The 14028-nt window shown below is 46.7% G+C and overlaps 1 protein-coding gene across 4 annotated transcripts in view; it reads right to left on the bottom strand.

The window, feature by feature from the left end:
* Positions 1-14028, bottom strand: part of CNTN1 (contactin 1) — a 220097-nt gene that overhangs the window by 165931 nt on the left and 40138 nt on the right. The gene's annotated exons all lie outside the window — the stretch shown is intronic.

Here is a 14028-nt window from a genome sequence, read left to right as displayed (position 1 = left end):
GATAAATTCCCCCCAATGTCACCATAACATATTCAATAATGCAGTCATATGTAAACTTCAATAGACAAAAGCTTATTGTACGACATTTAAAATACGCAAAGGGACACTAGATCCATGAAAAAAATATATTTATATGTTCAATTAATATTATTTGACCCTACTATTTTAAAGTTCAGGACATTGTGTAGAGAAAAAAAAAAAAAAAAGTAAAGTAATATAGGTGGTGGGAAATGACTTCAAGGACCTTAACGTGGCAAAGCAGGAGGACTACCCATGTAGCAACCAAGCTACGTACTGTTCTGGAATGGTAAACTGATTAGGCTGGGTTCACACTACGGTTTTCCCGTCCGTCAGCCGCATACGATTTCAGTATTGAAAACGTACGGGCCCGGACGGGAAAACGTATAGATAGACAATGCATTGCAACTCGTATGCACTCAGATGCATCCGGGTGCGTACGATTTGCTGGCAAAACGTTTTCTAAACGTACGCAAAACCGTGTTCAACCACGGTTTTGCGGTCGTTTTTAAAACAGTATGGCAAACGCATACGTTTTCCTTTAACATTAATGTCAATGGAAAACGCACATATGTGCGGTTCCATACGTTCCCGTCCGTTTCAGCCGCATACGTTTTTTCATATAAATCGTATGCGGCTGACGGACGGGAAAACCGTAGTGTGAACCCAGCCTTACACCCAACCACACACCACTGAAATACTGCATTAGGTGATACACAAGGTAAATGTAAAAGGCTACAGTAAATTTAGAAGACACTTAGCCTGGACAGCTTGGGGAGCCACCGAAATAAATGAAAAATGCCCAATTCTATACTATATATTGAAGCTAAACTTCATTCATCTCATTTCAAGGTGTAGTAAATCTGTGGAGCGCTTATGAAATTGTTGACAAGCTCCCCTGGTTGAGCTCCCCTGGCTTCTCATTAATGGCCAGAGTAGCTGCTCATCAAAGCGTTGGACTAACAACAAGACTCAGGGCATACGAGAAGATAGGACCAGGATCTCAATTAAGGGAAATTGTTGCAGTATGCACACCAGAGCACCTTGAGACTTGTAGCTAATGCTTTTCTATCTTCAACCTGACTTGATGTTTATTTTAAGAAATAGGGAGAGGGAGATTTACTAAAACTGGAGAGTGAAAATCTGGTGCAGCTCTGCATAGAAACCAATCAGCTTCCAGGTTTTATTGTAAAAGCTTAATTGAGAGAGCTGAAGTTAGAAGCTTATTGGCTACCATGCACAGCTGCACCAGATTCTGAGTGTACTAATTTTAGTAAATCCCCCGTGTATGTGCAATATACTAACTCTTTATGAAAGAGTTGTACCTGAGGATGTTGTTATTGTCTCCTGCCCTCCTCCTAGGTGTCCAATAGGATTGGCTGTTCTTTCAGCCAATCGGTTGATGGATATCAGACTCACTTCCCGATTGGCCGTGAGGAGGATCAGTGTTACAACAGCGAATATTCATTTGCTGTTGCAACACACCTGGGGGGGGCTCCGGACACAATGCTCTGCGCCCCGGGCCCACCCAATGTTGAAGCCTATTAGAGCCTTTGGCTGTAATCAATGTCCCCCGTCATAGGACACATGGATAGGGAGGGTGGCGGATGGATGGGGGGGCAGCGCCCGTGAACCCAAAATGGACGGGCGCCCCTGATCATGAGGGGTCCTACTTATCCCTCCCACAGTCATTTTCAGCTCCTGCCATCAAACCTATGATTTTATATGGAGGGAAAAAAACTTGAGCGTGCTCAGTTTAATCATATAAACTCTGGGGCAGAATAAAAAACATTGTTTCCTTGCTGGGAATCAAAGTCAGTACCCAACAGGGCAAATGGAGGAGCAAGAGAAAAACATTTAGTACATTTACAACAAGTAATATAAAACACAGTAAAATACACCGAAAAAATTATATCTCTGACAATATGCCATGACTACAATGTGAATAAGCCCCCACCCAGCCAATCCCTAACTAGTACATAATTAGTCTCTATAATTCAGTAAGTGACCTACCATTGGGCATGGTGTCCTGGGACTCTGTGCACCTGTAAATTACAAAACAAGGAGAAAGGGTACCCTCACCAAATTCTGTATGGAACCAGCATTCCAGAAAATATGTGGGATGATCCCTTTCCATTTTATTCAGGGAGGCCAACTAGATGAATATTGTTGCATTGTATATGATTCTTAAAGTCATCAGCCTTTGCCTCTGCCTGTTTGATTATTTTCTCTAATGCTGCATACACACGATCGTTCAATCCGATGAGAACGGTCTGATGGACCGTTTTCATCAGACCAAACCAATCGTGTGTGGGCCCCATCAGTTATTTATCTATCGGTTAAAGTGGAAGTAAACCCTTTAATTTGATAGTTACAAAAAACAGTTAACATTCCCGGCATGCCAGGAAATGCTAGCTGTCACATTTGCTTGTGCTCTCAACCAAACTGTCAAACCATCCAATGGCGGGTTTCATAACAGGTCACATGTACAGCATCATGGCAGTTGCAGATTAAACAGAGGTCAAGATGGCCGCTTCCTTGGCTGAAAACGATAGGAGGGTTTACTTCCACTTTAAAAAAATTGAAACTTGTTTTAAAGTTAACCGTTAAAAATCCATTCAGAATCAAGTCGACGCATGCTTGGAAGCATTGAACTTTGTTTTTTTCAGCACGTCGTTGTGTTTTACTTCACCGCGTTCTGACACGATCGGTTTTTTAACTGATGGTGTGTAGGCACGACTGACCATCAGTCAGCTTCATCGGTTAACTGATGGAAAAATCCATCAGACCGTTCTCATCGGATTGACCGATCGTGTGTACAGGGCATAAGACCTGGTGTTTATCAGGGTGAGGCCCAATAACATCCTCAAGTTCACTAATATGCTGTTAAGCATTGGATATTCTATCTTTAATTTTCAGCAAATAATTTTGGAGGATGTTAAAGCAGATCTTCTCTGCATCCGAGCACCACAAACCAAACACACTAGTTTAATTATTTTTTATATTCAAAGAAAACTCCCCCCTGGGCGTGGCCGGATGTGAACGAGGCAGCAAGTGTTTCTCTGGAGCTCCGTGCTGATCCTGACTATTCATCCGTTTTTCGGACGATTTACCGATATATTTCCTGCTTACAAGATCGGGCAGTGTTTGCGACATCCTGGACATGAGAAAAGGTGGGCACCGGCAGGGGAGGACAAGGCAGAACTCGCAGCGCCAGACCCGCTCTACACGTGGCACTGATCCGGGAGCAGCCGCGGCCATCTTGCCTTCCTGTCTGCCTAACGAGAACAAGGGGAAGAAGAACAGGAGCATGGAGGAGCCTGAGGTTCTTGGGGGTAGCGGCCCGGAAGACCATCAGCCTGACCCTCGGGAACTCGGTGCATCGTCGGACGCCATCACCAGACCCATCCTGGAGGCCATAGATGCCAGCAAGGCGGCGGTGATGGTGAGAATTGATCATGTCGCCACAGAGTGCACGCTCATCCGGCACGACATAGACAAATTCCGGGGCCGACTCACGGAGGCTGAGGGACGGATATCCGAAGTGGAGGATGTGACCCACTCGCATGGAGCTCAACTGCTGGAGCTGCGGGAACAGGTGAACTCCCTGCAACGCAGAGCGGACGACGCGGAAGACCGCCAAAGAAGGAACAATGTCCGGGTGGTGGGGCTGCCTGAGGGGGCTGAAGGGACCGCGGCGGTCACCTTCGCCGAACGCTTCTTTAAGGACATCCTGAAATTGGGGGATCTTCCCCCTACATACGTGGCGGAGAGGGCGCACAGAGTGCCCACAGGGGTGCGCCCCCCGGGTGCGTTCCCGCGCCCTTTCCTCGTCCGGTTCCTCAACTACCGAGATCGAGACATGATCCTGCGGGAGTCCCGGAAACATCAGGAACTGCGCTTTGAGAACACCAGGGTGATGCTCTTCCCGGATTTCTCGGCGGAAACTCAGCGCAAGAGACGTTCCTTCAATGATATCCGCAAAAGGCTGAGGGATAAAGGCATCCAATACAGCATGCTGTACCCCAACAGACTCCGGGTTCAACATAAAGGATCGGTCAAATTTTTCGAATCCCCGGCGGAGGCCTGCGAGTGGCTGGACAGTAACCCGTGACGTCGATGGCGATTGCAGTAAGCTGTTACTGAGTGCGCTCTGAAGATGTTATCACTTTTCTTTTTTTTATGCCTCCTTGATTTGTTCCCCTGTTTTTTGGGACGTTGTCCCTTGGTTTGGGGTGCCTGATGCATCTTGTCTTTGCCTGAAGGAACTGCAGGCGGCCTGCAATACATGGATCTCTGAGATGCACTTTCCTTGCTGCACAGGTATGTCTGGGGCATCACACAGTTTTGATTGCTTTGTCCCCCCATTATGCTTCTATATTTTTTGTCTCCCTGGGCCAAGGAGTCTCCCCTCCCCTTTTATTTTTCATTTTCTCTTTTTTTTTTTTTGCTCCGAGCCCACTGACACTGCCTGTGAGTAGCCACTGGGTGGCGTTCCTGGACTGCAGGTCTGCCCCGTGCAGCTCGGACAGTATGCAGGAGGTCCTCATGTTTTTCTCATTGTGTCCTAACTTTATCACACGGAGTTCCTTGGAGATACACTGGAACTTTTTTTTCGTTTTTCTTTTTTGCTTGCTGAACTATTCGTTGAGAGGTCAGAGACTCCCTACGTATTTTTGTTTTCTCCCCTTTTTTGGGAGTTTGGGACTAAGCTGCATACCAAGTTTAGGTTGTTTAGGGGAGGTATGATAGCAGGGGAGGGAAGTTATAACTCAGTTCACCACCTACTAATAAGACTCAGGGCTACACACCTGAATCGGGGGCCGGAAGTGTCTAACAGCGCAGGTTGTATGTGTCATATAATACGCCCTGGCGGGATGCATTCATTTATTTTTCAGTTATGGTTTCTACTATTCTTTTGTCTCATCAATTTGCAGTGGATAGATGGCGGATAGGGTCAATGTAACGTCTTGGAATGTAAGGGGACTGAACAACAAGTTTAAAAGAGCCTCAGTATTCCAAATGCTTAAACAGTGTAAACCGCATATCGCCTTTCTGCAGGAGACACACCTGGATGGCAGCAGGGTCCTGGCTCTACGCAGGGCCTGGGTCCAGAAATCCTTTCATGCCACCTACTCCACTTTTGCGAGAGGGGTGTCCATCCTCATTAGTAAAGCGCTGCCGTGCACTATACACCAGGTGTTCTCCGACCCAGGGGGGCGATATGTGGCGGTCCTCCTAGACGTATTTCATTATAAGATGTTAATGGTAAATGTTTATCTGCCTCCGCCTGTGAATATTCAAGTGCTTTATGACTTGTTTGCTCGACTGGCCCCATTTGCTCACCTCCCTATGGTGGTGATGGGTGACTTCAACGCTATTCTTGATGCGTTGGACTCGTCTAACCCGGGCAGGCTGGGGTCAGCGGAATTACTCTCATGGGCATCAGTGACTGGCCTAACGGAGGTGTGGCGGGCGAGGAACCCGAATCGGAGGGCCTACTCCCACATTTCTGCGGTTCATCACTCCTCGGCCAGGATAGACTTGGTGTTTGGGAACTCAGATCTACTGCCTATGGTGCAGGACGTTACTTACCTGGCAGGGGGGGTTTCTGATCATTGCCCCCTGTCTCTCACCCTGGGCCTGTCCGCTGGGAGGGGGAGGGGGAGTTGGCGGTTGTCACCAGGATGGCTGCAGAATGACCAAGTGGTGGACCGTTTGAGAGAGGCGGCTGCCTCTTACTGGCCAATAAATGAGGATTCTGCGGATCCGCCGGTGGTGTGGGACTCCTTTAAAGCAGTGATGAGGGGGGAATGTGTGTCGGCCATCAAAGCAGAGAGGGTGGCTCATAATGCCGAAATACATAAATTGCAGGAGGCTGAAAGGGAATGGGCGGAGAGACATGCCAGCTGCCCCTCTGATGCATCATATATATCCCTGATGGAGGCTAGGCGGACTCTCTCCGTACACTTCTCGGATCTGGCCCACACAGAGGTTCGACATAGAGCCGAGTCGGTCTTCTCGGAGGGGGACAAGAATGGGAAACTGCTGGCGAGACTGGTGGCGGTAGACAATCACATCACCAATATCCCGGTAATTAATAACAGGGAAGGGACCCTAGTTAGTGACCCCTCAGAAGTGTTAGAGGTTTTTCAAAAATATTTCTCAGACCTTTATGCCCCGATCTCAAACTATGACTCCGCTGAGTTGGATACCCTCTTGGGGGGCTTGGCCCTCCCGGGGTTGTCTGACGAAGAACGGGAATTGCTGGATGCCCCAATTACTAATAAAGAGATAGTGGCGGCCATTTTTTCTTTCCCCCCTCATAAAGCCCCGGGACCCGATGGTTTCCCGGCGGATTTCTACAAATGTTTTGCCGAGGAAATTGCCCCTAGATTAAATACCCTCTTCGCTCGGTGCCTGGAATTGAATAGGCTCCCTGCCTCTATGCTAGACGCCTACATGGTGCTGCTGCCCAAACCTGGCAAAGACCCGCTAGAATGCTCTGCATACAGACCTATTGCCCTGCTAAACGTAGATCTGAAAATTCTAACAAAGATTCTGGCCACACGGCTGGTGGGGGTGATCTCCTCCCTGGTCGATATTGACCAGACGGGGTTCATGCCTGGGAAATCTACAGACACGAATTTGAGGCGTCTGTTTACGCATCTTCAGCTCCCTGGGCCAGAGGGGGGTACCAGGATTATCGTGTCAATCGACATTGAAAAGGCATTTGACTCAATAGATTGGGGGTATATGCACCGAATTTTGGAGAGTATGGGGTTTGGTCCGGTTTTTAGACAATGGATTACGCTACTATATAGTGCCCCTAGGGCAGCGATCAGAATGGGCCGCTCAATTTCCCCTTTTTTTGCAGTAAGCAGAGGAACCAGACAGGGATGCCCGTTGTCCCCTTTTCTCTTTGCCCTTACCATGGAGCCCTTGGCGGTGGCGCTTAGGAAATCTACGGAGGTGGGAGCTATTCGAGTGGGCACAATACGGGAATGTCTGGCGTTATACGCAGATGACATGCTATTGTTTCTTGAGGACCCTGGAACCTCGCTTCGTGCGGCCTTGAGGATTCTGAATGAACTCACGGGGTTCTCGGGGCTGAAGGTAAACTGGGGCAAGTCCTCGGTCTTGCCATTAGATGAGAGAGCTAAAGCCGGGGCAGACCCCGCGTTACCACTACAATGGGTTTCGTCCATTACCTATCTTGGGGTCAAGGTCACGGCCGACAGTGCAGAATATATGGCCCTTAACTTGGTCCCCCTCCTGTCCTTTTTTAGACAGAAAGCTCAGACGTGGCAGAAGCTTCCGCTCTCACTGATCGGTCGAATAAGCCTACTAAAGATGAAAATTCTACCAGTAATTTTATATTTCCTAAGGCACGCTCCAGTGCGAATCCCTAAGTCCTTCTTCAAACAACTAGACAGCATTACTAGTTCCTTTCTTTGGGCCCCCAAAATGCCGCGTATAGGGCTCAAGGTGCTTCAGGAACCCTGGGGACAGGGGGGGCTGGCTTTGCCCGATTGGAGGAAATATTACCTTGCGGGCCAGATGGTTTTTGTGCACAGGTGGCTAACCTCTGACGATGGGGATTCAGCCACGGTGCTAGAGGCAGCTCATTTAGGGTCGTATGAGACTCTCAGACTGGCTGTACATAGGGGGGGGGGGTCGGACCTGCCTCTGACGTCGGCCATGCGGGCGACAGTTAGAGCGTGGGACGAGGCGGTGGCGCTGGCTTGCCCCAGCTATTTGGGATTCTCGCCACAGACTCCGCTGTGGGGGAATCCCAGGTTGCCTCACTTCTACTCACACCCAGATCCAATGATATGGGCAACTAAAGGCATTAAACTTCTCAAGGACATAACCAGCTATGGGGATCTACTCACTTTTGATCAGCTCAAAGCCAGATTTGATCTCCCGAATTCATATTTTTTTAGATACATTCAGATTCGCCATGCCTTCCGGGCCCAGTTCCGGGAGAAGGCGGTGGAGTCCATTAAATCGTCTCTAGAGGACATGCTAATGGAAGAAGATCTTCATAAAACCTTGTCGGTCACTTATAAAGAAATGTTCAAGAAACGCCCGGCGGCGCTGAATAAATGCAGGGAGAGATGGGAGAGGGAGGTCCCTGGTATAGATAGTGAGGATTGGGACGACATGTGGGATTCCCCCTTTCAACATTTGGTTTCGGCAAGGGACAGATTGATACATTTCAAATTTCTGCACAAAATCTATTACACCCCAGCGAGACTTTCAGCTCTGTTTCCCTCAGCTGCCTCTGAGTGCTGGCGGTGCTCCTATGCACCGGCGGATGCCAAGCACATCTTTTGGGAATGCCCGCTAATAAAAGTGTTTTGGGAGGGGGTGGTTTCATGCCTGAAGGACATCCTATTGGTGCCTGTCCCGCTGTCGGTACAGGTGTGCCTTCTGGGATTAGTGGAAGACGTGGTCCCATCCAGGGCCCAGAGAACCCTACTAAATATATTACTATTCTATGGGAGGAAGGCCATATTACTTAGGTGGAAGTCACCAGCCCCACCGGGTTTAGCATTTTGGAAAGGCTTGGTGAACTCGATGATGCCCTTCTACAAGGCGACATATCTCTCAAGGGGGTGCAAAAAGAAGTTTAACAAAGTCTGGCGGGCCTGGTTTGATGCTGATACTACCGCTGGTTAGGAGGGAGGGATGAACGGGGAGCCTCACGGTTGACTTAAATATTATGCAAGAGAAACAAAGGGGCACTCATCCGAGAGGAGGGGGGGGCGGGCAGTCCGGCACCCCTCCGGACCACTCTGATGGGGGGGTGTGGGTCGGGGTGTATGGTCAATAGCTACTGAATAATGAGTTGGGTGATATATATCTGCCATTACCTGTATTTACCGCCAGGAAATGTATGCCTGATCTTCAAGTCTCCAGACACGGATGTCCGAAGAGGTGGTGGACTGAGTTACGGGGTTAAGGGAGGGAGGGAGGGGGGGCTAGGGGTTTTGGAGTTATGTATTTCTTGGAAGGTAGCTGCCTATGTTAGGTAGAATGCCAAGGATACGACCATGTTGGTCGTGAGAGACATGGTGTTGTGCCGTGACACTCTCTTGTTTGTGTATGTCTGTCATGTTGGAAAAATTTTAATAAAAAGAATTTTACAAAAAAAAAAAAAAGAAAACTCCCCCCATCACTCATCTATGTATTCGTGCTTTAATTTGTTGAAAAATCACTTTGAAAAACATCCCCTGGCATTTCTGGCTGTGGCCATCTTGAACAAGGGCAAATGACTCATGTAGCATTTACTTCCTGGACTCCATCTGCCATTAGCTCAAGCATGCATGCAGGAGAGTGTGATTGTGACGGGAGTCACTTTGGGCGGGGGGCCATGGAACCCAGAATCCCCTGGAGAGGTTGGGAAACCTTTGTTTGAGCTTCTCATGCACCTCCTATGTCCAAGTCACCCTGTGTCTATTGACTGAGAAAACTGATGGACAGCTGTTTAATGGACAATGAGAAGGTGGTTACTTAAAATGGAACAGTAAGATTTATCCACAATATCTCCCAGAATATATTCCTGGTTTGTTTCTGAACTCAATGTGTTAATTGAAAGAGCTGGTAATAGGCCTCTAGAACTGTGTAGGAGCCGAACAGTCTACTCCTGCTATAGTTTGTTGCCTACTAGGCTGAGGAGGGGGAGATCACTGTATTGTTAATTGTAATTAGGACTTCTGCTGTTGTTTGAAGGTTTGCTGTGTTTATGCTTATGATAATGTGTATTATCTGCAGTTAGCTTGAAGTCACCAAGGTTGGTCTGCAATGTGACATCTGAGTTATCCTGGTGGAATTACAGACCCTCTGTGATGGGATTAGCTATGGGTCAACCCTACCTCGTTAGCTAAACCACTGTGTGATGTTTAGGGTAAATATTTGGGTTATGGTGTATGTGGGGACTGACATACTTTTCAAGTGTATAAAAAGGCTGTATACTTGTTCAGTAAATCATTCCATCTTCAAGCTGTGTAACTGAGCTAGTCTCGCCTGGTTCTTAGTTACAAATATATGGGCTGTAATATCTGATATCTGATGTTCAGACTGGAGGAGGTTGTATGCTGACAGAAGCACTCAAACAGAGTGCAACGGGGTTTTCGTGACAGTGATAAGCTGAGAAAACCCTCCTCCTCTCGCTAAGACTCCTGGGAAGTATAATATTATTTGATATTATTTGCCTAGGCAAGAAACGAGGACTGAAGAAATGTAGAAAAAAAAAGTTTAATATTATATACCTTCATATCTATTTACTAGTGGTGGGGGAGGATTAATAATCAATGTTGATTGGGAAAGTGAAGTTCCACTTTAAAGAGGAGTTCCGCCCGTCCCTTTAAAAATTGAAATTACACTTAGTGCACCTAATTGAATATAGACTATAGAGGGATGTGCTTTGTTCATATTTCATGTCTGAGGTTCTGAGGTTTACAACCACTTTAATCACAGTTGTTATGGCATCTATAATTGTGTATTTTGTACAATGTCAAAATATGACAGCTATAATTTTCTTCTCAGTATGCTGGGACCAAATCCAGTCCACAGCCCTTATCCAGTCATCACCAAAGACTGTAAACACGGGCAGCTTGTGTAGGTGACCGTGATATCTGCCCATCATCATATTAATATCCAACACCATCTGCAGCCACTGCACTTGATCATTGAATACCTTGTGAGGACACCGTGACAACTTAGAAGCAGGCAGAGAAGCCTCAGAGTCTTGGTAATCTCATTAAGCAAATAGCAGCTTTCACCTTGTCAAGGTTTACCACTAAATTATATTGAACAGATCCACAAAAGCATAGTTAAGAGCTAGCGAAAATTGATATTTTATTAAGCCACCAACTTTCTTTCTTTTTTTTTTTTCCCTTTCTTTTATTTCTTTTTTTTTTATTCAAAATGCCATAATTAAGCGTAAACCTGCTGAACTCTATAGAGTAATTCCAACAAAAGGAATCATTGAACCACATAGTTCAATGTATTCAAGGGCTATATGGCTTTGTGTATCCCACGTTGCCACCTAAAAATAGAAGAGAACAACATGACCTACTTTCTGATCTATAATTCTTTTATAACTTGTAAAGCCAATCACAGCATTCCAACCAAAAGTTGATTTATTTATCACATACTAGATGAGGCTGGATGTGACAATAACCCAAAAAATTGTTTGAAATATAATAAGTAAGGATTCGAACAACAAGGCATTTTTCCCACATTCCATGTTAACACATATTGCCAGCACGTATAAAAAAAATAGCACAGTTCTAGCCAAGAATTGGGTGGTAGAAGCTTTCCAGCCATCATGAAAACATTAGAGCTGCACAAGCTCTTGCGTCAGTCAGACAGGGAACACCAGAAGCAGTATAAAGCCTGCTGTCCCCATTGCATACCACAATGCCAAGACATGAAAAGAAATTTCATAAAGAAGTTCCCATCAGTGGCGTAACCAGAGTTATGGGCGCCCGGGGCAGAATCCCCCCCCCCCTATATAAACATCCACTCTGGTTATAAGGATAATTAAACACATGTAAAGGCATTACATTTTTAATGTTAATAAAGAGCATTACATTTTTAATGGTGGTAAAGAGCAATACATTTTTTATGAAAAAACACTTTTATGAAAAAACAATAGAAAAACATATATTATAAAGGCAACATTATACATTATAAAGGCATTGTATTTCTAGTACAGCCTCATATCAGTTACAGGGAACTACAAGTCCCAGTTGGACTGGCCGCTTGTAGTTCACAATTAAACTGTGCCTCAATGGTAACAAAACAGAGGTCATGATAGTTGGAAAAGGCAAGACCGACTTTCTTCAAAATTGGCCCACTGAGTTGGGCTTGACACCAAATCCGAAAGATAAGGTGACGGTCCTGGGGGTTATCCTGGACGAAAAACTAAGTATGATTCCCCAGGTTAGACAATCGGTTTCGAGAGCCTCCCATTTTCTACGACTTATCCGCAAGGCAAAACATCTCCTGACCCAAGACTAGAGGAAAGACTTAGTCCAGGCACTAATTATTTCTCGCCTTGACTTTTCAAATGGAGTCCTACTAGGCATTCCAATTAAATGGTCTAAGAAATTGCAGCTGGTGCAGAATCAAGCAGCCAGGCTTATCTACAATCTCCAAAAGCAAGACCATATCAGCCCTGTGCTCAAAGAACTTCACTGGCTCCCTGTTACAAAACGGGCCGATTTTAAAATCCTCTGTCTGATCTACAGGGGCTACCACCAGCTGGGCCCACAGTTCCTATCAGATCTGACTCCACACTATATACCTAGACGCTATCTTCGCTCAGCCGACAAAGCTCTACTCATTGGCAATACTGACAGGCTAATTTCTATAGGAGGAAAACGGATTGGCTCCGCGGGGGCGACTCTCTGGAACCAAATCCCGCTTAACATTCTCCCGAAGCCTATATGCGTTCAGGAAGAAGCTGAAGACCTGGCTATTCTGCCAAGCATTTCAATCCTAGGCCAATTTTTCTTCGCTGATTTCTTGTTTTTTTTCTCCCTTCTCTTTTATTTATGCTCCCCACGCCAGAACATCCCGGCTATTTTGTCATAAAGCGCTTTGGCACCACCGACCGGTGGTATATGCGCGCTTCCCAAATAAATAGTAATAAATAAATAAATAAATAATGCCATTATAGAACATAGAATTTCTATGTTCTATAATGGCATTGTATTAATTGTGAACTACAACTGGGACTGGGCCCCTACCTTCACTAACTAAGTTAAACTAACCCACATGAGACCGGGACCCATCACGGTCACCTGGCCGTCCCCAACACCTGATACAGCACAGCATACATATGATTTTACTGACCTGACCAGGCAGTGCCACACCTGTGACTGTCACCACCGGGCAGGCCGGCTATACCCAGGAGTCAGGACACAACACAGAGCAAGGGGCGTGAGGGCCCGGCGGCCGCACATACGCACGGGCAGTCACGGAGCAGAGAGAGTCCGAGTCTGACCGGAGTCCGGACCGCAGCAAGAGTCCGGACCGCAGCAACAGAGACCCGCCTCATCCCAGTATAATAACCGGGGGGGGCGGTGCCTCAGCTCAGCGCCCTGGGCAGACACTGTTACGCCACTGGTTCCCATTGCAGTGAAAATATAGGTCAGCAGCTTTGTATTATCCAAAATCTTCCTTTTTGTCAAATTATCCATAATCCCACGCTCAGAAATCATTTCTCAGATTGTGATATTCTATTAATAGCCCAATGTTTGCATGCATAAAAAGGTACTGTTCACCCCTCTTACCCACGATAATTCTGGGAGGTTCAAAGTGCCCTTTTTGTGTCTCAAGCAGTGGCGGCGGCCTGTCCATAAGGGCGCATGGGTGCCGCCCCCTTTCTCCAGCCACCCCCTCTATGCATAGCATGAATCTATCCATGGCCGCCACTGCTACCCCCTATTCAGGCATCCGGCCCCTTTTCGGGTGCTGGGCGCCTGAATTACAGCAGCGGGGGGTGTTTTTGAAGCACCTGATTGGAGCCATAGGCATTAAAAAAGGTGACCTGCGAGCGCCATGCTTGGTGCTCGCAGTCCACCCAGGTGTGTTAGAAAAGCAAATGATTATACGCTTTCCTAACACTGAACCACCTCTCCGCAAATCAGGTGCTTGGGTCTATTACCCATCACCTGATCTTCTGAAACGACAGGCGCTGTGATTGGACGCCTATCAGGAGGAGAGGACAGGAGGAGACGCATGGAGAACACCGTTCGCCGCCGTCACCCGCTGCCCGACCGAGACAGGGCAATGAACAAATAAAACTAATGCGGCCACCCCATCTAATGATTGGTAAGCTACAATATATTACATTTTTGGTTTGGGGTTTAATACTGCTTTAACTTGTATCACTTTTCCCTTCCTTTTAGACTGTAAGCTTCAAATAGCAGGGCCCTTTGATCCTTTATGAATTGAATGGTATTAGTTTAGCTCTCTTTAATTTGTAAAGTA

This window comes from Rana temporaria, chromosome 3 (assembly GCF_905171775.1).
Source record: "Rana temporaria chromosome 3, aRanTem1.1, whole genome shotgun sequence".
NCBI classification, from domain to species: Eukaryota; Metazoa; Chordata; class Amphibia; order Anura; family Ranidae; genus Rana; species Rana temporaria.
The sequence above is the reverse complement of the archived record's forward strand: the minus strand, read 5'-3'. Positions and strand labels throughout refer to the sequence as shown.